The 26,796-nt window shown below is 40.6% G+C and overlaps 1 protein-coding gene across 5 annotated transcripts in view; it reads left to right on the top strand.

Moving 5' to 3' along the window:
- RBM6 (RNA binding motif protein 6) overlaps positions 1 to 26,796 on the top strand; it is a 105,138-nt gene that overhangs the window by 54,866 nt on the left and 23,476 nt on the right. The gene's annotated exons all lie outside the window — the stretch shown is intronic.

A 26,796-nucleotide genomic window follows, 5' to 3' on the forward strand; every position in this document is an offset into this window, starting at 1 on the left:
CCACAACTACCAAGCCCGCGTGCCACAGCTACTGAAGCCCGTGCGCCTAGAGTCTGTGCTCCGCAACAAGAGAAGCAACCGCAATGAGAAGCCGGCACCACAATGAGAAGCCGGCACCACAACGAAGAATAGCCCCTGCTCGCCACGGCTAGAGAAAGCCTGTGCACGGCAATGAACACCCGATGCAGCCAAAAATAAATAAATAAATTGATTAAAAAATAATTATCTTTAATCTCTCGTGGTGAGATTAGTAATGCTGATGTTGTATACTATGATACATATTTTAACAAAGTCTGTGACCAAGTGAAATTTGTATTTAATCTGTATGAACGCTGTTTCCAAAGGAAAATATAAAAAGAAAAAGAGGTCAGTCACAGAAAGTAGATAATTGGTTACCAGGTTCTTATAGAGAGGGGGAAAGCAAGAGGGAATAGTGAGTGACTGCTAATGGGTAATAGGGCCTCTTTCTGAGGTGGTAAAAATGTTCTAGTATTAGTTGGTGGTGATGGTTGACCAACCTTGTGAATATACTAAAACCCACTGAATTGTACAAAGTACTATAAAAGAGTGAATTTTATGGTATGCGAACTATATCTCAAGTTTTTAAAAAAGTCTTTAAACTTAGCATGGAATTTAGTTCAGGATCCCAGCCTGACGGGAATGAATCCAGGTCTAAAATAAAATACAGATTCACTTACAGAAAAAAAGGTGGTATGTCAGTTTGTCTGGAAGCTAGAGATTTAAAGCTTTGATCGTAAAATGTCTGAAGAATTTCTTTGTTAATGGTATCTAGATGCCACAGAAGAACATTTAAACTAAATGTCTGAAAGGTGATGGATGGAATTGGTAACAAGCCACATTTGAAGTGGCTACATAGCTTGTGCACAGTAGTTGCTCAACAAAGTAGTTGCTCAGTAGTTGCACAGTAGTTGCTCAGTACAGAGTGGGCTTTCTGTTTTAGTATCCACACAGTTAGAAATAAAGGAAAGGGGAATTCCCTGGCTGTCTAGTGGTTAGGACTCAACGATTTCACTGCTGAGGACCTGGGTTCCATCCCTGGTCGGGGAACTAAGATCCCACAAGCCTCGCGGCACAGCCAAAAAAAAGAAAAAAAGGAAGGAAAAAAAAGAATAAAGGAAAGGACTGTTTTGAAGTATTGATAGATTTAAAATGAAAGTGCCACTGGGAAATCCTTGGGCTTTTTTTTTTTTTTTTTTTTTTTAAAGAGACAACATTCCTGTAACCGAATGCTTTGTAGGTACCAACATGGAACTTTCCTGGTTTCCTGGAATTGTTAACCAAAGTTCAAAACTGGAATGTGGGTAGAGAAGACCAAATCACTGCTGAGGGAGGTTCCCTCCCTGTATCTTTCTCAGAGGCTTCTTTTCGGCAGTATTTTTTTAATTCTTTTTTTTAGGGGAGGCTGCGTTGGGTCTTCGTTGCTGCGCGAGGGGGGCTACTCTTTGTTGCGGTGCACTGGCTTCTCATTGCGGTGGCTTCTCTTGTTACAGAGCACGGACTCTAAGAGTGAGGGCTTCAGTAGTTGTGGCACGCGGGCTCTAGAGCGCAGGCTCAGTAGTTCTGGTGCATGGGCTTAGTTGCTCCACGGTATGTGGGATCTTCCCAGACCAGGGATCGAACCCATGTCCCCTGCATTGACAGGCAGATTCTCAACCACTGTGACACCAGGGAAGTCCCTTTTCAGCAGTATTGACACTGCAGCTGTCATCTTTGACCTCTAGTACCAGAGGGACACAGAGGTTCTTTTTTTTTTTAAAGAAAAAAAATTATTATGATAAATTAAGTATCATAAAATTCACCCATTTTAAGTATATAATTTAGTGATTTTTAGTAAATTTACCAAGTCGTGCAACCATAAAGTGATTTCAGACTTAAAGAAAAGTTGTAAAAACAGTACAAAGACTTCCTATGTGCTTTGCACCCAGATTCCCCAAATGTTAACATTTTACCACATTTGGTTTTTTTTGTTTTTGTTTTTTAAAATTTGTTTATTTTAAAACATGAAACCCAAGCTGAATAGAGACCACAGAAATTACATTGATGAGATTTTTTAGTATTTGCCAAGAAAAATAAAGCCCCCAGAGAAATAAAAATCAAACCCCAAACCCAGTTAAAAACAAAAACAAAAAAACAAAAACAGAAACACAGTGACAGCACATACAGCCATGGCCCTACGGAAGCTGGAGAACGCCAAGCGATTCAGGCCTCAGTTCCTCACTCAGGATGCTAAATCACCTTGTGGAGGGATGCAAGGGCCAGGAGAGAAACCCGGGAGGGGGAGTCTTAACAAATGCAGAGATTTTTGAATGATTCCTTCTCTTGAAGAGGCATCATTTAACTTGTCTTCCCATCATACCCCCTCCCTTGGTGGTTGGAGGTACTCTTTGGTTGGAAAAAGTAAGTAAATTTCTGGTGGGTTGAGTGGATGCTTTGGAAAGTGATGAGGGCTTAAGCTGTCTTGTCAGCGCTCCCAAGAGTGTCGGTCCCCTGCTGGGCAGAGCTGAGGTTGGGGGTTGGGGTTGGAGGATGGGAAATAGGACCAGATTCAAATCTCCCACTCCTGCACAGTGTGCGTTTAAGGTTTTTGTGGGGCTTAAAAAATACCCAGCAAATGTTTTCCCCCGTGAGAGAGCTGGCATTTGGATGCCTGATACACAAAGAAGGACTTGCGTGCTAGCTAGCATTAGACCGAGAAGCAACAGCAGCCAGGGGAAAGGCGAAGCAAGCTTACATCCACTGGCCTCATGTTTTTCTGTAATACTGTGGTTCTTAACAGTGGGGAGAGGGCCGGGGGAAGGCAGTTTGGATATCCTTTTCTCCTCTCCCCAGCCACTGGACATTTGGCAATATCCAGAGACATTTTCGGTTGTCACTACTGGCACTAGTGAGTAGAGGCCAGGGATGCTGCTAAACATCCTACAACACACAGGACAGCCCCCGTAGTGAATTATCTGGCCCAAAATGTAAACAGTGCCAAGTTTGAGAAACCCTGGTATAAGGGGACGGGAGTTATGGTTAGCCATAGAGAGGATGACCCAACTTGCCATGGGTTGACTTTTGATGAATCACCTTTCTCTTTACCTTCCTCCTGGTCCTAACAGAATGGGGAGTGGTGGGTGGGGTTAAGAGTGTAGTGATAGAGTGCAGACATGGCTCCTGCCCACCCTCCAGACTGCCAGTCACAAGCCTAGCCTGTGCCCTTGGGGTAGGAGCTTCAGAATGAGACCTACTTGATATATTGCCCAGAATAAGTTCTTTAAAGAACCAAAGGGTTTTTTGGGTTTTTTTTTTTTTGGTTTTTTGTTTTGGCCATGCCGCGCACCTTGCAGGATCTTAGTTCCCCTACCAGGGATTGAATCTGGGCTTGGCAGTGAAAGCTCCAAATCCTAACCACTAGGCCACCAGAGAACTCCCCAAAGGTGATTTTTAGAATCAGTCTGAGCAATGACTAAGATATTCTGTTATCCAGCAGACATACCAGCTGGATATGGGGCTTGAGGGTCAGCAGATCACGCACATTTGACAGCAGTTTCTAGAAAAATGAAATAAGTTGAGAATTCCCTAAACAGATTGTATTTCACATGTCAGTTTTCCAGGGAGTATTTAAAATATGGGTGCTGATTTTCGTAGCCCTTGGTTATAGTGTATCAAATATTGGAAGCCAAATGAATATCTTTTCATTTGGCTTTATTTTGGAAGAAGATTTCACAGAGCCTTATAACTGGAGCCAGCATGTTGAACTAGTTATAGAGACTCAACTCAAAGTAAAAGATGCATATATTTTATCTTAATATAATAGCATTTTACTGTAAATGGGATATACCCTCCTGTGCAAAACTGGTTGGTCTGTCTGGAATCATGTTGGATATATCAGAAACAACTCATTTTAACTTTTGTTAACGTGGTGAATACTGAGCACTTCTACGTGTAAGACCTTGGACTAAGTAGTATACATTTATTAATGAAAAAATGGACATGTCTCCTTATGGTCTAGTGGGGTGAGACTGTTTAAAATTTTTTAATTTTTAAAACTTTTCATTTTGAAATAATCTCAGTCTTTCAAGGGGGTACAAAGTAGTGGAAAGAATACCAATACTCTTCAACATTTCATAATCATTAAGTTAACATAGATATAATATTATCTAATATACATAACTGTTCAGATTTTGCCAGTGGTCCGCTAATGTCGTTTCTCTCGTTTAGTATGCAAGCCAGGATCATATGTTGTATTGAGTTGTGATATCTCATTTTATTCTCTGTGACAGCTCCTCAGTCTTTCTTTGTCTTTCATGACCTCAACACTTTAGAAAAGTACTGGCAGTTATTTTGTAGGACATTTCTCTGTTTGGATTTGTCTGTTTCCTTGTGATTAAATTCAGGTTATGCATTTTTTGGCAAGAATACCCCAGGAGTGATATGTGTCTTTCCTTATATATCATCAGGTAGCACATGGTTTTGTCCTATTACTAATGATATTAACTTAGACCACTTGGTTAAGGTGGTGTTTGTCAGGTTTCACCACTGTAAAGTTACTGTTTTAGGTATAATTAACTTACTAATTAATTATAATTAATAAGTATTTTGTGGGGGCATACTTTGAGATTATAAATATCCTATTTCTCAGCATGCCTTTTTCACTTAATAATTTTAGCATCCGTTGATAGCTCTTGCATGTAAAGTTACTACTGTGGGTTTTTGTCTAAGGGCAATTTTCTATTTCCATCATTTCTTACACATTTGTTAGAATTCTACTGTAAGGATGAACCATTCCATCTCCCTTATTTTATGTAGTGAATAGAACTAAAAAATATGGTGTATACACACATATGCATTTTTATATCTGTCTGTGTATATATATTAAAAACCATGATTTCATGATGTTATAAATTCCAATTCCAATCCAATATCACAGAGTTCATTCTAGCTTTACCTCATTCCTTATCTGTAATTCTTTTTGCTAATAGTAAAAATCCTGGCTTTCATTATCCACAATATGTTTACTTATTTGCTCAATCCCAGAGTATACATAAAGTAGTTTCAGATTGTTAATTCATCCCCCTGTGAAAAACTAGAGTCCAGTATTTGGGTACAGTTCTTTTTGTCTTTAGCCTGAGAGTATATAGTCAAAATACTGTTTTCCAAAGTTAGTTAGGGTGATTCTTCACCACCTCACCCACTCTTCTGTGTGGTTGTTACTCATTTTACTGTAGAAAAAGTAGAAAACACGGGTTAAAAGAGAAGGGTTAGTATCTCCAGTGATCTCTATATTGCTTTTTATTTATTTATTTTTGGCTGCATGGGGTCTTCGTTGCTGCACGCAGGCTTTATTTAGTTACGGCGAGTAGGGGCCACTTTTCGTTGCGGTGCACAGGCTTCTTATTGTGGTGGCTTCTCTTGTTGGGGAGCACGGGCTCTAGGCACGCAGGCTCAGTAGTTGTGGCGCACGGGCTTAGTTGCTCTGCGGCATGTGGGATCTTCCTGGACCGGGGCTCGAACCTGTGTCCCCTGCATTGGCAGGCGGATTCTTAACCACTATGCCACCAGGGAAGCCCTATATTGCTTTTTTAAAAAAGTAAATTAATGGACTTTTTCTTTTCTCCTCTTAAATAGACTTTGTTTTTTAGAGCAGTTTTAGGCTCACAGAAAAATTGAGCATCCCACCTCCAACACCACACCCACAGCCTCCCTCACCATCCACTGTGGTACACTTATTACAATCAGTGAAACAACATTGATGCATCATTATCAACTCAAAGTCCGTAGTTTACATGAGGGTTCACTCTTGGTGTTGTAGCTTTGTGAGTTTGGACAAATTGATAATGACATATATCAACCATTATAGTACATGCAGAGTTGTTTCATTGCCCTAAAAACCCTCTGTGCTGTACCTGTTCATCCTTTCCTCAATGGTTGCTGGGTTGCAAAACTCTAGCTACCATTTTCTTTTTACTGTCTCCATAGTTTGTTCCAGAATCTCATGTAGTTGGAATCATAACAGTATGTAGCTTTTTGCAGATTGGTTTCTTTCACACAGTAGTATGCACTTGCTAGTAATTGTCTTCTTTCACTTAGTAATATGGATTTAAGTTTACTCCATGTCTTTTTGTGTTTTGATAGCTCTTTTTTTTTAAAGCTCTGAATAATACTTTATTGTCTGAATGTACCACAGTTTGTTTATTCATTCACCTAAAGGGCAACTTAGTTGCTTCTGAGTTTTGGCAGTTATGAATAAAGCTTATAGGATATATCCATGTGTAGGTTTTTGTATGGGCATAAGTTTTCCATTTATTTGGGTAAAACTAAGGAGTACAATTCCTGGATTTCATGGTAAGAGTATGTTTAGTTTTGTAAGAAACTGCCAAACTGTCTTCCAGAGTGGCTGTAGCATTTTGCATTCCCACCAGCAGTGAATGAGAATTCCTGTTGCTCCACATCCTCACCAGCATTTGATGTCAGTATTCAGTATTTTGGACATTCTAATAGCTATGTAATGATATCTCATTTTAATTTGTACTTCCCTGATGACATAGGACGTGAGCATCTTTTCATAAGCTTATTTGCCAGCTCTAGGGTTCTACCCCACTCCCCTCCACCCCCATTGTTCTTTAGCAAGTAGAAGAGGTTCCCATCTATTCTAGTTTGCTGAGAGTTTTTATCATGAATGACTGTTGGATTTTGTAAATGGTTTTTCTGCTTCTATTGATATGACCTTGTAATTCTTTTTTTTTTTTAGCCTGTTGATGTGATGGATTATGTTAATTGATTTTTCAAAGTTGAACCAACCTTGCATTACATACCTGGAATAAATTCCAGTTGGTTATGGCATATAATTCTTTTTATACATTGTTGGATTTGCTTTGCTAATACTTTGTTGAGGATTTTTACATCTACCTTCATGGGAGATATTGGTTCTTTTCTTGTAATATCTTTGTCTGGTTTTAGTATTAGGGTGATGTCTGCCTCATAGAATGAGTTAGGAAATGTGTCCTCTACTTCTATCTTCTGGAAGAGACTGTAGAAAATTAGTATAAATTCCTTAAGTGTTTGGTAGGCTTCATCAGTGAACTCATCGGGGCCTGGTGCTTTCAGTTTTGGAAGATTATTATTGATCCAGTTTCATTAATAGATATAGGCCTATACAGATTATCTTTTTCTTCTTGTGTGAGTTTTAACAGGTTGTGTTTTTCTAAGAATTGCTCCTATTCATCAGGGTTATCAAATTTGTGGGCATGGAATTGTTCATAATATTCCTTTGTTATCCTTTTATTGTCCATGAAATCAGTACTGATGGCCCCTATTTCATTTTTGCTATTAGTAATTTGTATCTTTCTTATTTTAGTTAGCCTGGTTAGACGTTTATCCATTTTATTGATATTTTTAAAAACCCAACTTTTAGTTTCATTGATATTTCTCTATGAATTCTCTGTTTTCAGTATCATTGATTTCTGTGCTTATTTTTATCATTTCTTTTGCTTTTTTTTGGATTTAACTTGCTCTTCTTTTTATAGTTTTCTAAGGTGGAGGTTTAGATTTTTGAGTTTAGATCCTCATTTTTTCTATTATGTGCATTCAGTGCTATAAATTTCCTTCTGAGCACTGCTTTCCCTGCATCCCACAAATTTCAACAAGTTGTGTTTTCAGCTTCATTTAGTTTCAAATTTTAAAAAAAAGTCCTCTTGAGAGATTTCTTCTTTGATCCATGTGTTATTTAGAAATGTGTTGTTTAATCTCCAAGTATTTGGAGATTTTACAGCTGTCTTTCTGTTATTGATTTCTAGTTTTATTGTGTTGTGGTCTGAGAACATACATTTCATAATTTCTATTTTAAATATGTTAAGGTGTGTTTTTTGGCCCAGAATGTTGTCTGTGTTAGTGAATGTTCCATCTGAGTTTGAGAAGAATGTGTATTCTTCTATTTTTGGATGAAATAGTCTATAAACATTGAATAGATTATTGCTGTTATTTTGATGTGTGCCCTTCCAAATTTTCCTATGTACATGTCATCCTTAACCTTTGTATTTACAAAGTAGGATAATCTTGTACACATGATTTTATAACCTTTTCTCTTCAAGTATTGTGGGCATATTTCCTTGTCATTAAATACATTTTTATCATATCACTTTTAATGGCTCTGTAATGTTCCATAGTGTAGATTACCATGATTTAACGAGTTCTTCATTTGATATTTTGAGATTATTTCTTTATTTTATTAAAGAATGCTATGATGAATCTCCTTGTAGCTAAATAGTCATACATCCTTAATTACTTCTTTAAGTTAATTCCTCCAGGTAGACTTGTCAGATTAAGAGGTAAGCATATTTTATGACTTAATAAATATAGTCAAGTTGCCATCGAGAAATTTCCCGATTTATTTTTTACCAACAGTGTTTGAGAGTACCTGTCTTCCCTGCATCCCAACGGGTGCCAAGTGTTGATAACAAAATATTTTTATTGAGTGGTGGTACATGGATGTATGTTATTGTATTCTCTAACTTTCTGTGTGTTTGAAATATTTCATAATTTTAAAAAAAAATGTTGCCCGTGTAGCAAAGAAGGGAGTGATTTAATTTTCTGTCTTAGGTTACTAGTGAAATAGAATGTTTTTTCATTTGATTACTAGTTATTTGTATTTCTTTTGTAAATTGTTAGTTCCTGATGAATATTCAGCTAAAAGTGAAAAAAATAGAACATTTTAGTTACCCTGTCTAGTCTTAAGGGATATCTATTAGACTTTTTGAAATGTTGAAAATAGGTATATTACCTGAATATGACATGGGGTTTCCCAAAACTTTATCACTCAGAAAAGAGAATCCTTTTTTTTTTAAGCAGGCAAAGAAATTTAACACAGTTTTGGTGATTATTCCAGGGTTATAATCTCAAAAATAAAAAGTTGGATAACATATTTAATAAAACAAGTATTCAAATTCACTTACAGGACCATTGAAAGAATTGACTATTGTAGTTTCATGCCAAAAAGTACTCCTGGCTTATGATAAACTTCCCCACAATAACATTATTCACAGATTCAAAATGTGGTATATCTTCTTAAAATTTATTTTATTGAAGTTTAGTTGATTTACAATGTTGTGTTAATTTCTGCTGTACAGCAAAGTGATTCCATTATACATATATATACATTCTTCTTCATATTCTTTGCCATTATTGTTATCACAGGATATTGAATAGAGTTCCCTGTGCTATACAGTAGGACCTTGTCGTTTATCCTTTCTATATATAATAGTTTGCATCTGCTAATCCCAAACTCCCAATCCGTCCCTCCCCCACCCCTCTTCCCCCTTGGCAACCACACGTCTGTTCTCTATGTCTGTGAGTCGGTTTCTGTTTCTCTCTCTCTCTCTTTTTTTTAATTTGGTTGTGCTGGGTCTTAGTTGCGGCAGGCGGGCCCCTTAGTTGTGGCATGCGAACTATTAGTTGCAGCACGCATGCAGGATCTAGTTCCCCAACCAGGGATCGAACCTGGGCCCCCTGCATTGGGAGCGCAGAGTCTTACCCACTGGACCACCAGGGAAGTCTCCCAACATGTTTTGATTGAAGTGAAAACTTGCTGCATAAAGCATTTATTAGCATTATCAGCAACTCCAAACAGCATGATCTGTATGTCTTGGGCTTAGTTTGTACAAATGGTTCCCTTTTTAGAGCACATCATTTTAATTGCCATCAAATTTGCTTAAGATATACCACATTTTGTGGGCAGAAGACCTAAATAGACACTTCTGCAAAAAAGACATACAGATGGCTAACAGGCACATGAAAAGATGCTCAACATCACTAATTATTAGAGAAATGAAAATCAAAACTACAATGAGGTACTACCTCACACTGGTCAGAATGGCCATCATTAAAAAATCTGCAAGTAACAAATGCTGGAGAGGGTGTGGAGAAAAGGGAACCCCTCTACACAGTTGGTGGGAACATAAATTGGTGTAGCCACTATGGAAAACAGTATAGAGGTTCCTCAAAAACTAGAGTTGCTATACGATCCAGTAATCCTACGCCCGGGCATATATCTGGATAAAACTTAATTCAAAAAGATACATGCACCGCTTTGTTCATAGCAGCACTATTCACAATAGTCAAGACATGGAAACAACCTAAATAAGTGTCCATTGACAGAAGAATGGATAAAGAAGATGTGGTACATATATATAATGAAATACTACTCAGCCATAAAAAAAGAATGAAATAATGCCATTTGCAGCTACATGGATGGACCTAGAGATTATCATACTAAGTCAGAAAGACAAAGACAAATACCATATGATATCACTTATACGTGGAATCTAAAATATGACACAAATGAACTTATTTTTGAAACAAAAACCGACTCACAGACATAGAGGACAGACTTGTGGTTTCCAAGGGGGAAGGGGAGTGGGGGAGGGAGGGATGGACTGGGAGTTTGGGATTAGCAGATGCAAACTATTATATATAGAAAGGATAAACGACAAGGTCCTACTGTATAGCCCAGGGAACTCAGTATTCAATATCCTTGATAAATCATAATGGCAAAGAATATGAAGAAGAATGTATATATATGTATAATGGAATCACTTTGCTGTACAGCAGAAATTAACACAACATTGTAAATCAACTAAACTTCAATAAAATAAATTTTTAAAAAATGATGTGCTCGGATTTCCCTGGTGGCACAGTGGTTAAGAATCCGCCTGCCAATGCAGGGGACATGGGTTCAAGCCCTGGTCCGGGAAGATCCCACATGCCGTGGAGCAGCTAAGCCTGTGCACCACAACTACTGAGCCTGCGCTCTAGAGCCTGCGAGCCACAACTACTGAGCCCATGTGCCACAACTACTGAAGCCCGTGTGCCTAGAGCCCTGCTCCACAACAAAAAGAAGCCACCGCGATGAGAAGCCCATGTACCACATCGAAGAGTAGCCCCCGCTTGCCACGACTAGAGAATGCCAGCGTGCAACAATGAAGACCCAGCGCAGCCATAAATGAATGATGTGCTCTAGAAAACTGCTAGATGACCTAAAATGGCTCTGTTGGTGATTAAAAATGCAGCATGTAAAAAGCTTGAATAAAATAGAAGTGTACAAATGGAAAGGGTACTGTGTCTGAATCATTATTTCTTCTCTCTCTCTCTGTTTTCTTTTTGAAGTATCACATACTTACAGTAAAGAGCAGAGATCATAAGCGTACTGTTCAGTGAATTTTCACAAGTTGAATACACCTATTGTCTTAGTTTGGGTGCTATAACAAAATATCATAGACTGGTTATGGTACTTAAATAGTAGAAATTTGTCACAGTTTTGGAGGCTGGAAAGTCCAAGATCAAGGTGCCAGCCAGTATGTTTCCCTGTGAGGGCCCTCTTCCTGGTTTGCAGATTGCTGCCTTGTTGTGTATCCTCACATGGTAGAGAGAAAGATTCTCTCTTGTTTGTCTCTTAGAGTACTAATCTCATTCATGAAGGCTCTACCCTCATGACCTAATTACATCCTACCTCCAAATACCATCACATTGGGGATTAGGGCTTCAACATATGAATTGGGGTAGGGGGGTGGACACAAACGTTCTGTCCAAGGACCTATGTAACTGCAGCCCAGGTTAATAAACAGGATGCTGCTCCATATGAAGAAGCCTCTCCTGGTCATTAATCTTTCTACCCTTCCCAGAGGTGGTCACTGTCCTAAGTTGTCATTCTGTAGAGTCCTTTGACTTGCTTTTGATCCTTATGTATATGGAATCACACATGATGTATTCTTCTACCTGACTTTTATACTGAGTATTGTTTTTAAAATTCATTTTGTGTTTAAGTGGGATGTGTTCATTTTCATTGCTGTACGGTCTTTCAGTATAAGAACATACCACAGGGATTTCCCTGGCAGTCCAGTGGTTAAGAATCCCCCTTCCAATGCAGGGGACACAGGTTCTATCTCTGGTCGGGGAACTGAGATCCCACATGCCACAGGGCAACTAAGCTCGTGTGCCACAACTCCTGAGCACTCGGGCCACAACTAGAGAGCCTGTGTGCCACAACTACAGAGCCCACGTGCTCTGGAGCCTGCATGTCGCAACTAGAGAGCCCTTGCACTGTACCTACTGAGCCCGCGTGCCACAGCGGGGAATCCTGCATGCCACAGCAAAGATCCTGCCTGCCGCGACTAAGACCCAGTGTAGCCAAAAATTAAATAAATAAATAAACAAACAAATATTTAACCAAAAAAAAAAGAACATACCACAATTTATTCATTGGTTCCACTGTCAAAGAACATGGAGGGTTGGGTTTTGTTGTTTTTTTTTCCATTTGGGGCTATTTCATAGTTGTTACTTCTCCTGGTGAATAGGTACACTCATTCCTGTTAACATATACCCATCGGTGGACTTGGATTTTGAGTGTATCCTCAGTCTGTCACCTAGTAGTTTAAACTTCATTGATTGCTGCCTAGATAAGTCATTCAGTAGCTATTGAGCTCCTTGCTGTGTTTATATGCCTGCCAGTGTATAGGTATTGGGGGTACAGTTGTAATTCAGACCATGTTGTTTTATAATGTAAACATATAAAACTAATTAATTAATAAATTAAGTAGACATTTGGCTATTTCATATCCCTAAAGTTTATTCATTCAAGGTTGGTCAAATTGGGCTTCCCTGGTGGCGCAGTGGTTGGGAACTTGCCTGCCAACACAGGGGACACGGGTTCAAGCCCTGGTCCGGGAAGATCCCACATGCCGCGGAGCAGCTAAGTCCATGCGCCACAACTACTGAGCCTGCACTCTAGAACCCGCGAGCCACAGCTACTGAGCCCACGTACCACAACTACTGAAGTCCGTGCACCTGGGGCCCGTGCTCCACAACAAGAGAAGCCACCACGACAAAAAGCCCGCGCACCGCAACCAAGAGTAGCCCCCGCTTGCCCCAACTAGGAGAAAGCCCGCGCACAGCAACAAAGACCCAATGCAGCCAAAAATAAATTTATTAAAAAAAAAAAAGTTGGTCAAATTGCCTTTTGCAGCCAAAAATAAAGACCCAGTGCAGCCAAAAATAAATAAACTAATTTAAAAAAAAAAGTTGGTCAAATTGCCTTTTGGCCATCTTTTTGTTGGGAAAATGGATGTTCCCTTCTAGATAGAATTCTCTAATTTTCAGTTATGTATGGTCATTGGGAACCAGAGCTTTGGGCAAGAATTGAGGTGTGCTAAGGAGAATGAGTGTGGCAGTGGTATGCACAGTTAGAGAAAAGGCTGGGGGCAGAGTACTCACTGAGAGGCTGTGGGGTGGGGACAGGTTAAGTGGGCCAGGGTATGGCAAAGAGAGAGGAATGAAATAACTGAATGTCTTTGTTCTGGCAATAGTCTTGCAGCCCTGAAAGCTTTTTTTGTTTTGTTTTGTTTGTTTTAATTAAGATATAGTCCACATATCTTAAAATTCACCATTTTAAAGTGTACAGTTTAGTGGCATTTAGTATAATATAGTCACAGAGTTATGCAGCCATCACCACTATCTAACTCGTGAACATTTTCATCACCCCAAAAGAAACCTGCACCCATTAGCAGTTGCTCCCATTTCCCTTCACCTTCCCCCGTTTCACGCTTTTAACGTCCACTGATCTACTTTCTTTTTTTCTTTTTTCGGCCGTGCTGTGCATGGCATGCTGGATCTTAGTTCCCAGACCAGGGATCGTACCCACACCCCCTGAAGTGGAAGCATGGAGTCTTAAACACTGGACTGCCAGGGAAGTCCCCTAATCCACTTTCTGTCTCTATAGATTTGCCTGTTTGAGATGTTTCATATAAATGGGATCATACACTTTTTTGTGACTGACTTCTTTCACTTAGCATAAAGCTTTCAGAGTTCATTCATGTTGTAGTATGAATTAGTACTTCATTTCTTTTTATAGTTGAATATTCCACTGTACGGTTGTAACACATTTTCTTTATCCGTTAGTTAGTTGATAGGCATTTGGGTTGTTTCCACTTTTGGCTATTATGAATAATGCTACTATGAATATTCATGTACAAATTTTTGTGTAAACATACATTTTCAGTTCTCTTGGATGTATGTCTAGGAGTGGAAATGCTAAAGTTTTCAGGTTTTTTTTTCAAGGGCTTTCTCCAAATGGATTAGGCCCCATATTGGAGTGGTGTGGTATTGAAAACATGGAATACTCACAGTTCCAATGGCCAGGTTTCAGTTCTGTTTTGGATGCCTTTGGGCATTCATGCTGCCATTTTGAATTCTCCCTGGGACTATGGATTGTTTTTTTGTTGTTGTTGGGTTTTTTGTCTTGTTTCGTGTTGTTTTGTTCTGTTATTTGAAGCCAGATGCCTCAGGGCACTTGTTGCCCTGGACATAGATCAGCCTTTGTTATTTGGGTTTTGAGCATATCCAGGATTTGCAGTTGATGGTTGAACAGCTAGTTTTCTTCTTTCCATTCCTTATAGGTTCTCCTTCTCATAGTCAACTGTTAAATGGCACATTTATTATTTCTGCCTATGTATCTGATAATGCTCAGGTTGTCTAATTCCTGAAGTATTTTAAAGATATAAAGGCCTTTTTCTTTCTTCTTCTTTGATGTGATTCTTGTGCACTGTGAATCCAGAGCAATGCAGGATATGTTCGGTTCCCTATAAACTGGAGGAGTGCCAGCTCAGAGAAATGTTTGTGTTTGTTCCTATCTGGTTTCTAAGCTCAGCTGGACCTCTTTAAGGTAAGAGAACATTAGTTTGGGCACCTTGCCTAGGAAAATGCTTCTTGTGGCTCTTTTGAGTGCTTGGGAGGAACGGGACTCTGTGTTGTCAGGCGTTTGCTTAGGTAGTTTCAAGATAGTACTGGAACCCTGAGAAATACGGAATAAAGGAGTAAATAGCTAAACCAGACAGAGTGCCCAGGTCATGACTAACAAAGATCTGTGTACAGTAAAGCAGGTGTTACCAGAAATAGATATCTCTGGATTTAAAGATCCAAGAGGGCAGAGACTGTTTCTTTTTTTCACTTTTATTTCCTTCACTGCCTAAATGGTTTAGACCTATAAGTGGCAACACATGGTGTGCTAAGTAAATATTTGTTTCTGGATATTAATACAACTTAAAAGTAGTTTCTGACTCTGTAGTCCTTCTTCATAAGCCTTTAGTGATCTTTTTAGTTTCTGCATAATGCAGAAGTCTCTTGTCCTCCCAACCTGAGTTGCCGGATTCTGGTACTTCTATTAGGCTTCTACCTTGTTATCTTTGATAGCAGATAGTAATATACTATTTCTGTTCTAACAGAGGTTGCCACATCTTGTTTGTTCTAATTTCCAAGTTTCTGTTTGATTCTTGTCCTCATACTCCAAGAAGTAGTGAAAAGAATAGCTTGGAAAGTGCAAGGTAGGTTGTCAAGGGCCTTACATTTAGTCTTTAATTTAAAAACATGAGGGAACCACAAGAATGTAACAAAATCAAAATGACACTTTAGGGAAACTCTTCTTGTGGTAGTATATAGACTTGACTAGAGGGGTGAAACTGAAGAGGAAAAGGTCTGTTAGAATCTGGAGCAGAAATTGAGATGTGAGGAGACGATGGCTTCCACTAGGGGCTGGGAGCAGGTATGTAATGAAGAAGTCAGGTTTGAAAGAAGACTCTCTGAGGTTTGGTAACACTGGGTATTGGACAGAGGGGCAAGAGGGAGGATAGACTCAGAGGCCACTCAGAGGTTAGAAGAACGGTAGTACCTTGAACCGAAATAAAACATCTGGAAAAGGAAGGCGTTTGGAAGGGAGGGACGAAGATGGTTGTTGAGTGTGAAGTGACAGCAGGACCTTTAGGTAACTGATAGAGATACAGGACTGGTGCCTGGCAGAATAAACATGCAGTTTTTTCACTGTCATTTTTTGTATCTTTTGTTTCACTATTTAACTAGTTTACAGCTTTCTTTTTATTTCATAGTCTTTACAGCAAAATACCTACCTCTGCCTATCACCAATAATTTCCAAAAGCATCTATATCAGTTAGGATTAGATTTGGTAAGTGACAAAACACTAGAAATAACGGTGGCTTAAAATGAGGCGATTTATTTCTCTTTACTGTAAATGAAGTCTAAGCCATCCAGGTTTTCTTATGGTGGTATGATCATCAGGGACCCAGGCTCTTTTAGTTGTGTAACCCTATCATCCTCAACCTGTGACTTCTACCTGCTTGTCCAAGGTGGCTGCTTGAGTGTCAACCATCACTTTGACTTGCCGACGAGTGGAAAAGAAGAAGGGATGAAAATGGACATGGTTCTCCCTTTAAGAATAGTTCCTGAACTTTGCAAGTACTATTTCTGCTTATGTCCAGTATATTAGAATTTATGGCTTCACTTAACTGCAGGGAGGGCTGGAAAACTTCATTTCAGGCAGCCATGTACCCAGTTAAAAATCAAGGGTTTGCTTCCAAGAAAAAGGAAGCAAATAGGCATTGGGAGACTACTTGGAGTCTCTTAATTTTCAAGGCTAAGAACCAGATTCCAAATTCTTTTAGGTTATGGAATTTATTTCTTCAAACTTTAGTTATCCTGATAATAATAATAAATATACTAAACAATAATAAACTATATAAATAAAATATAATTAAAATGTATGCTTCTGTTTTTGTATTTTTTAAAATGTCACAAAGACTTAAAACTAGTAGCTAAAGCTTATGATGTGGAATAGACCAGTGTTGATATCAGTGTCTAAAATTTGAATATAAGATCAGTAGATTCAGAAGCTAGAGAAGTTATAGTATGATAAAGACCATATTTTACCGAGGCAGCTTTGGATGTAGTTTTTCTGTATGAGTTATTCTACAACTTATTATATGTAAACTGTAAGATTTATAGAGGGCAGAAGTAGAATGCCCCATCCCTGAAGGCGCTAGCATTTCTGCCAGGCCCATCTTAGCAAGAAAAAGAATATACCTTGATCTTATTTATTTCTGGCTCTCTTACTCTTCTTTCTTTCTTTCTTTTTTTTAAGATGTATTATTTATTTATTTTATTATTTATTTTTGGCCGTGTCGGGTCTTAGTTGAGGCATGTGGGATCTTTTGTTGCAGCGCGCGGGCTTCTCTCTAGCTGTGGCATGCGGGTTTTCTCTTCTCTAGTTGTGGCGCGGAGGCTCCAGGGTGCGTGGGCTCCAGAGCAATGTAGGCTCTGTAGTTTGCGGCACGCAGGCTCTCTTGTTGACACGCACGAGCTCAGTAGTTGTGGCGTGCGGGCCTAGTTGCCCCGCAGCATGTGGGATCTTAGTTCCCTGACCAGGGTTCTAACCCGCGTCCCCTGTGTTGGAAGGCGGATTCTTTACCACTGAACCACCAGGGAAGTCCCTCTCTCACTTTTTTTTTTTTTTTAAATAAATTTATTTATTTTATTTTTGGCTGTGTTGGGTCTTCATTGCTGCTTGCGGGCTTTCTCTAGTTGCAGCAAGCAGGGGCTACTCTTCGTTGCAGTGCGTGGGCTTCTCATTGTGGTGGCTTCTCTTGTTGCGGAGCACGGGCTCTAGGCGCGTGGGCTTCAGTAGTTGCAACACAAGGGCTCAGTAGTTGTGGCTCGCAGACTCTAGAGTTCAGGCTCAGTAGTTGTGGCGCACAGGCTTAGTTGCTCTGCGGCATGTGGGATCTTCCCGGACCAGGGCTCGAACCCATTTCCCCTGCATTGGCAGGTGGACTCCTGACCAGTGCGCCACCAGGGAAGCCAGCCTATCTCACTTTTCTTAAATGTGGTTTATCATTTTCTTCTCTCTGGGTCACATCCAGCTTTGTCCATTGTACGTGCTGCTCACAGTGCACTTTATACCTGGTGAACTGTGTCACACAATTGACCTCTTAGCATAAACTTTCTCACTCTCCTTTTGTCCCTCTCCACTTCTGGCAATATTAAAGAACACTTTCCATTCTGTATTTCTCCTGATAAGAATTTCAGATAGAGATATGTGCTGCTTATTTGTTTAAAACTGTACTTGTTTGTTGTCCTAGTGCTTTAAAAAATAATCTTCATGAGAGCATTGCTAGGTTTTGTTCACCACTGAACCCCCCCCCCATGCCTAGTCTGCTGTGAGAAAATAGTTGTTCTTGAATAATGAATACATAACCTGTTCTGGCTACTGATTTTGGGGGATGAGGAGGCGGTAGGGAACGGGTAAAGGCATTTTTTAATCTATAAAACTCTAGAAGTCTTTCCACAACAAGAAATAATCTTATTGTATTGAACTGAAATCTTTTGGAGAGGAGCCAGCTGTATTGTAACTTTAACCATCTTCAAATGTCAAATTGGTTTGCATTGCCTGACACATAGCCTTTTGATAGGACAAAACGTGAAGTTGGAACTTTCCTAAAAAAATCTAGATGTGCCTGCTATTCTGTGTGCTAGAAACCTCAAGATGCTTCCTGACACTGCTCAAGGCTCTCCCCTTTTTAATGTGTTTTTTTCCCCAGTTTTTCTTATAAAGAGGAGAAATTTTCAATTATATGATCACTTATCTTGGTTATTTTGGTGGTCTTCAAACAAATATAAGGGATGCCTTTTAATACACGGGATGGTGTATCTTAGGTCTTGAGAGTGTTTCAAGGCATCCAAGGGTTAAGTCTCTGTTATATTTCCAGGGCATACAGGTCTGACCAGGAGGGTTTCTTCATGGCCAGAGGCTGTGCCTTTGTAGCACTTGATAGTAGCTGGGATAGTGTTAGAGACCCACTGGCTTTGTCTTCTCCCAAACTCCTGGATTACCAGAGATTTCTGCCCTGTGCAGAGATCATTCCCCCATTCTCTATACATATCTGTTGCAGTGGCAGCCATGATATTACAGCTCAGCAGATGTTGCTTCCTCAGTATGGACTAATTTAATGTGGGCACATCTTTCATGTGAAAAGCCATCCCTTGTTTTTATTAGGGGCTGAAGTTTGATAATTCTGTTATTTGCATGTGAGAATGAGTAGATCTAAGAGTTAGGAGGACTTCCCTGGTGGTGCAGTGGTTAAGAATCCACCTGCCATTGCAGGGGACACGGGTTCGAACCCTGGTCCGGGAATATCCCACATGCCACGGAGCAACTAAGCCCATGTGCCACAACTACTGAAGCCCGCGCGCCTAGAGCCCATGCTCCGCGACAGGAGAAGCCACCGCAATGAGAAGCCCACGCACCGCAATGAGAAGCCCACGCACCGCAACGAAGAGTAGCCCCTGCTCACCGCAACTAGAGAAAGCCCGGACGCAGCAATGAAGACCCAACACAGCCAAAAATTAATTAATTAATTAATTAATTAATTAAAAGAGTTAGGGATCCAGCTTGTTCCAGTGGACCTTTTCTGACTTGAAACTTCCATTGTTAGTCTTGTAGCTTCTGTGAGAGTGGCATTGGGTCTATAGCTTTTTGACTAAGAAATAAAGAATTGTGGGTGGTTACTTCCGCTAAAATGGCAGTTGAACAGTGAGTGTTCAGAAGTCTGGCAGCTTTGTATTTTATTCATCTTTTCAAGGCCCTGTTTCTGCAGAAAGTATGTTAGCAGGGTTCTCTGAAATGTCTTAGCCCAGGACACTGAAGCCAGAGAGGCTAATAGAGACCACCTTCAAGAGAGCTAAGATTCTTGGGTGGGAGGTAGTAGATAAAGAGCCAAGAGAAATAATCTCTTTTCAATGATGAAGCCAGAAGAATAGCTGCTGGTTCTTTGGGGGATGCCTGGGGAATATTGTGCAGCCTTTGTGGTAGGCTCAGCAGTGTGGCCTGTGCAGTGTCTTAGGACTTGTGGGCCTCATCTGCTCTCCTGGCTGTTCCTGCTACCTCCAGTCGTCAGCTCTGTAAGAAAAAGAAATGAGAGAGAAATGGTTTGAACATTATTCAGCAAACAAAGCAAAATAAGAAGCTGTATATTTTCCGCATTGATTTTAACAACTTCCTTTTTCTTCCCCTACGGTGACTCAGTTTAGAGACCTAGACAATGAAGCATAAGTATATGTTGAATTTAGGGTCCACTTTTCCCAGAAGAAAAGAGCCAGGGGATCTAGAACAATAGTCATCTTCGAATACGAAAGAATAAAATGGAGGTTATAGAAACCTGAATTCTGAAAGGAATTCTGAGGATATCAGTAAGATATGTTCAAACCTAATTTTCTACTTCCACTAAGAACTAGATGATATCTTTATTTGGAAATAAATAATTGAATAATCAGGGAAATCTTAACTAAACTGAGGTCTTTATAAACATTGGCTGAAACATTGTTCTAAAACATACAAAATTATAACAAACTGAAAGTTTCAAAAATATTTGCATTTTAGTGGTTCACAGTTGTTTGATTATTCTAAGCACTGTTAACTGGAGCTTGTAAATTATTTCTTTATGGTAAGATATTTGTGGTGAAGGAATTTGCTGAGTGCCCCATCTGCCTGGCAGTCTCAGTCTCTGTAATAGAACCTCATTTTCTCACAAGGAACGAAAAGACTTTTGGCTGTTTTGATTATTTATTTATTTGCTTTTTCATTTATTTATTTGTTTGTTTATATTTTGCCTCTTTGTTTTTGACTCAAATGACTCTTAGAATGGAAGTCTCTCATAGATCCCCTGGTAGACTATCTTTCCTAAGTCTTCCGGGACCTAAGTTAATGAAATCATCTCCAAGACTGCAGATCACTGATTTTCTTTCACAATGATAGAGGCATTTTCTGGGATCTTACTTTAAAATACACAAAAGAATGGCAGGGAATGGTGGTGGAGTGGGTGGAATATATTCTCAGCACCAGGTGCCTGTGTCGTCAGCTCCTGTGTTGTGTTTCCGGAACAGAGACCTTACTTCCACCAACTCTGAGCCTGGTGAGTAGGGCCCAGTGAAACACAGGTCAGTCATACTGCTTCAAAGAGCACAAATAAGGTTTTAGTTTTAGCAAGAGGTGGGTTGTGTCCTCCTAGGAAATGACAGATAAACTGGTCAGGCAGTAAACAGTGTTATTAAGGAGCATTTTAGAAAACATGTTTGTTGTGCTTTTGTCTGGACAAGAAAAGATATCAAGATAAGTAGCCGCCCAGAGGGCAGTGTCTCCTTGCTCCTCAATCTTTTTTTTTTTTTTTAAACATCTTTATTGGAGTATAATTGCTTTACAAGTGAATCAGCTATACATATAAATATATCCTCATATCTCCTCCCTCCCACCCTCTCTATCCCACCCCTATAGGTGGTCACAGAGCAGCGAGCTGATCTCCCTGTGCTCTGCGGCAGCTTCCCACTAGCTCTCTATTTTACATTTGGTAGTGTATATATGTCCATGCCACTCTCTCACTTCGTCCCAGCTTACCCTTCCCCCTCCCCATGTCCTCAAGTCCATTCTCTACATCTGCATCTTTATTCCTGTCCTGCCCCTAGGTTCTTCATAACCAATTTTTTTTTTGGTTCCATATATACGTGTTAGCGTACAGTATTTGTTTTTCTCTTTCTGACTTACTTCACTCTGTATGACAGACTCTAGGTCCATCCACCTCCCTACAAATAACTCAATTTCATTTCTTTTTATGGCTGAGTAATATTCCATTGTATATATGTGTCACATCTTCTTTATCCATTCATCTGTCGATGGACACTTAGGTTGCTTCCATGTCCTGGCTGTTGTAAATAGAGCTGCAGTGAACATTGTGGTACATGACTCTTTTTGAATTATGGTTTTCTCAGGGTATATGCCCAGTAATGGGATTGCTGGGTCGTGTGGTAGTTCTATTTTTGCTCCTCAATATTAATTGGACCCTCAAGTGCTATTCTGTTTCTGGTGGAGTTTCCATCAGGGCCTCACCTCCTGGTTGCTCAGAGGGCAACTTGGTTTCTGTTGGGTGAAAGGCCATTCTAAGCAGAGGGTACACGGCAGTCAGTGGACCAAGCTAGAGTTGTTGTCAGTGGACCAAGCTAGAGTTGTCACAGAGCATTCTGTGTACTTCCTTCAGGATTTTTGGCCTCTGCTTCCCTCCTTCCTTCCTTTCCTTTTCTCTTTCTGTCTCATTCTGGTTTTGGCCTTTGGGGATACTGAATTTTACAAGATGTTTGAACTGTAACATATCCTTGTACCAGAAGGAATGAGCCTAGCTGCTTTGCAAAAGAGTTCTATAAAAACTACCCTTTTATACTGAGGGGAATGACATATGGTCAGCCCTCCATATGCACAGGTTCTGCATCTGCAGATACAGAAGACCAGCTATACTACAGCATTTTATTTTGTTTTATTTTATTTTATTTTATTTTTTGTATAAATTTATTTATTTTATCTATTTTTGGCTGCGTTGGGTCTTCGTTGCTGCACACGGGCTTTTCTCTAGTTGCAGCGAGCGGGGGCTACTCTTCCTTGTGGTGCACAGGCTTATTGCTGTGGCTTCTCTTGTTGCGGAGAATGGGCTCTAGGCGCACGGGCTTCAGTAGTTGTGGTTTGCGGGCTCTAGAGCGCAAGCTCAGTAGTTGTGGCTCACGGGCTTAGTTGCTCTGCGGCATGTGGGATCTTCCTGGACCAGGTCTCGAACCCCTGTCTCCTGCATTGGCAGGCGGATTCTTAACCACTGTGCCACCAGGGAAGCCCTACTAAACCATTTTAGATGAGACTTCAGCATCCTTGGATTTTGGTATCCGTGGGGGTCCTGGAACCAATCTCCCATAGTTACCAAGAGATACATCTGTTTTAAACCTGTTATTTTGTTCCTCTTGCTTTACTCTTTCAGCAGGTCCATTTGATTGCTGTTGGTGTTGAAATTCCTGGTAGTGTACTTACTAGCAGCCCTCTTTGTCTTAGACACAGCACCTAAAGTAATTGTAGGTGCTTTAAGAACATAAAGAGCACCTTGAGCAGGCCTGTTGGAGGATTGGCAGTGCTATCAAGAAACAGAGTCTTTATGGCAGTCTCTCTAAAAACTCCCTGTGGGGCCATTGCCTGTGAATTTCTTTAGACTTACCTTGTGCACCTTTTCATTAGAAACCACCTCTTTTTTTTTTTTTTTTTTTCTTGGCTGCGTTGGGTCTTTGTTGCTGCACGCAGACTTTCTCTAGTTGTGGCGAGCGGGGCCTACTCTTCATTGTGGTGTGCAGGCTTCTCATTGCGGTGGCTTCTCTTGTGTAGCATGGGCTCTAGGCGCACGTGCTTCAGTAGTTGCAGCACGTGGGCTCACTAGTTGCAGCACGCGGGCTTCAGTAGAGAAGCCATCTCTTTGGTGTGGCAAATATTATGAGTTGGCTGACACCCTGGAAGTTTAAAAACGAAGAAAAGCAATATGGTGAAAAGAAAACCTGACATTCAGTCCCGTATAAGTTGCTAACTAGCTCTATAATCTTGGGCAGCGTGCTCCATGTATCTCAGCCATACTTTCCCATGTGGAAATAGGTATTATATATGTCCTATTGTGAGGATTTATCAAGATGACATTTGTGAAGAATGCGTTTATAAACTGTAATTACTTTGTGAATAAAGATTACTATCTCTGATAGACAGTACCAGTTCTCAGGCACCAGTAACTTGATTCTCCCATCCTGTGTTTGGAAGAAGCACAAATCTACAAAGAGGGCTTGCTCATTTTTCAGAGTGAGTTGTATTCACAAGGCTCACATACTTTCCCCCTGCCTTTGATCCTGTCTGTCTCCGTCTCTCTCCATACTTGAATGGGGTGATCTGTTATGTCACACGGCAATCATATTCTCAATACAGAGTATAACTGTGACTGTGCTTGTGGGAGATCTTCAGAAAAGATGCAAAGCTGCTGGCCAGAAAGGTTTTTTCCTTTCCATTTTCTCTTGTACCTCCCCAGTACCTTAAGAATCCTTGGGCTTGGTTATAAGCCAGCTGGAAGTTACGATAGAGTCTCAATTCTCTGACCCAAGTCCTTTTCACAGGTTAACAGTCACAAAATGGAGTTATGAAGTCTCCAAGAGCAGCAGATGAAAAGGGAAATGGAAATGTGAATGTTGAATTTAGCAGCCCTCAGACCCAGAATATGCTACTGTCTAGTGTCCCTGAGGTGGAGAGTAAGGACTTGCTTTGCTGTTCAGGAGTGTGATTATCTCTCGCTGCTTGCAGCTTCTTCACATTAAGACCCTTTGAAATATACTTAGGGACACATATATGTGACTTTGTCAAGTGAGAGCTTTGGGCTTGGGAGGATTCTAGCAGGTTTTAATCTAATTTACGCCTAATCTAACACGACTGAGAAAGGGGGTGTCTTTGGTTTTACTTTCAAGTATATGGTGGTACATCTTTAGAAGCCAGATGTGGTTAATCAGACTTGTCTTCATGGTACCTTTGCTTCCAGTGGCTTAATAAATAACCCAGTAATTCAAATGATGAATAAAAATTCTAGTGTGTGAAGGTGGTAGGTAATAGACAATTAAAAGTGGTCAACCAGGGCTTCCCTGGTGGTGCAGTGGTTGAGAATCTGCCTGCCAATGCAGGGGACACGGGTTCGAGCCCTGGTCTGGGAAGATCCCACATGCCGCGGAGCAACTGGGCCCGTGAGCCACAATTACTGAGCCTGCGCGTCTGGAGCCTGTACTCCGCAACAAGAGAGGCCGCGATAATGAGAGGCCCGCGCACCGCGATGAAGAGTGGCCCCCACTTGCCACAACTAGAGAAAGCCCTCGCACAGAAACGAAGACCCAACACAGCCATAAATAAATAAATAAATAAATAAAATAAACCCAAAGTTTAAAAAAAAAAAAAAAAGTAAGCTGAAATATTTAGTTTAAAAAAAAAAAAAGTGGTCAACCAAAAAGTTACGAAATCATCCTACCCACTTATTAATCCAACTCCCCACAGGTTATTTCCCTAGGAGACACTGGCATATCTTTACTCTATGAAATCTGAACAAAAGACCTGGCAGGAATGGGGAGGAGTACAGTATAAGTCACGCCTGTGCTTGGTACATCTGGGCAGCCGCTGTATGATAACACCTGGGGAATCAAATCATAAATCAACCTGATTGTTCTCATTCGAGTTTTTTGTGTCTGTTTATTCTTTTTTTTTTTAGAATTTTTTTAAAAACATATTTATTTGTTTATTTGTTTTGGGCTGCATCGGGTCTTAGTTGCAGTACGTGGGATTCTCCACTGCGGCACACAGGCTCCTCGTTGCGGGGCGTGGGCTTCTCTAGTTGTGGTGCGTGAGCTCAGTAGTTGCGGGGCGTGGGCTTAGTTGCCCCGAGGCAGTGGGATTTTAGTTCCCCTACCAGGGATCGAACCTGTGTCCCCTGCATTGGAAGGCAGAGTCTTAACCATTGGACCACCAGGGAAGTCCCGTGTCTGTTTATTCTTATTAAAACAGTTGGCTCCCGGGCTTCCCTGGTGGCGCAGTGGTTAAGAATATGCCTGCCAATGCAGGAGACATGGGTTTGAGCCCTGGTCTGGGAGGATCCCACATGCTGCGGAGCAGCTAAGCCCGTGCGCCACAACTACTGAGCCTGCGCTCTAGAGCCTTTGAGCCACAGCTACTGAAGCCCGCCCTCCTAGAGCCCGTGCTCCACAACAAGAGAGGCCACCGCAATGAGAAGACCCCACGCAGCCATAAATAAATAAATAAATAAATTTATAAAAAAACAATTGTCTCTGTTCTTCAATAGTGATGGGTTTAACAACCATTTTGTATTCTTTAGCAGTGGTGTCTGGTAGCCTCATGTCTAACTATGTGCAGATTGAAAAGAAAGGGCCGCCTTAGTTGTAGGGGACTCTGAGGAATAAGAAATCAGTGGTTAGGACTCTGCACTTCCGTTGCAGGGGGTACGGGTTCAATCCCTGGTCCGGGAACTAGGATCCCGAAAGCCTCGTGGTGCTGCCAAAAAAAAAAAGAAATCATGCATGCCTTTGTAACACATGAATTGAAGGTAATCTTCTCAAATTGATATGTTGTGAGTACTCCTAGCAGGGGGAGTTCCCTAGCCTCGACAGAAAGTCATCAACGGCTCCTGGAACATCATATTTGTTATCTGATAAGTATAACGTGCTCCTTGCCTTAGGAATTCCTGAATCTACTGATGCCTCCAAGTGGTGCAATCAGAATTTGCAATTGACTGCAATTCACAGTAGTGCCTTGTTCTGATGGCACTGTTCACTGTTCAAGTGGCAACCCACATGTTTTATGGACTGGGTGTACAGGTGTACATGACAGCAGTACCTTCCTCTAGAGCCACTGTGTGCTAAAGCACTCCAGTCTTCCAGGGATAGTTGGATCCATTCAGTCTTTTTTTCATTCCATAAGTGCTTATTAAGCTCCTTTTCTGTACCAAGTACTGGGCTTGGTACTGATAATAAAAGACCAGCAAGATTTAGCCTGGTTGATCAGATTTGGCCCAGCATTTGAAAACTAACACTAAGTGCTGTCATAAAGATACAGGTTCTGACATGCAGTGACCATTCCCTTATGAAAGCTTAGTCTTTCAGTAGATTGAAATGGGGTGTGAAGTATTATCACCTGACAAGCAAGTAAGATGAAGTGAGTAACTAATATGATGAATGAGTGACTAGTCCTTTTCTAGCACTTAGGGCTCGAAATACAGGTATTGAGCCCTAACTACATCCCATGCTAAGCACTTGACATGTATTAATTTACTTAATCTTCATAACCACCTTATGAAGTAGGTACTGTTATTCCTACTTTACAAATGAGGAAACTGAAGCTCAGAGAAGTTAAGGACCTTGCTGAAGGTCATGGAGTGGAGGCATGATGCAAGTTTAGGGAACCTGACCCAGAGTCCATATTCTTAAATAACATGATATACTGCCTCTGGGTGGAAGGGTATCATCTTAACCAACCTCCTGTATAGGTAGAGCTTGGCAGAGTGATAAGCCCCTGACCCT

The sequence above is a fragment of the Balaenoptera physalus genome (genome assembly GCF_965194825.1).
Source record: "Balaenoptera physalus genome assembly, chromosome: 11".
In the NCBI taxonomy this organism is placed as follows: Eukaryota; Metazoa; Chordata; class Mammalia; order Artiodactyla; family Balaenopteridae; genus Balaenoptera; species Balaenoptera physalus.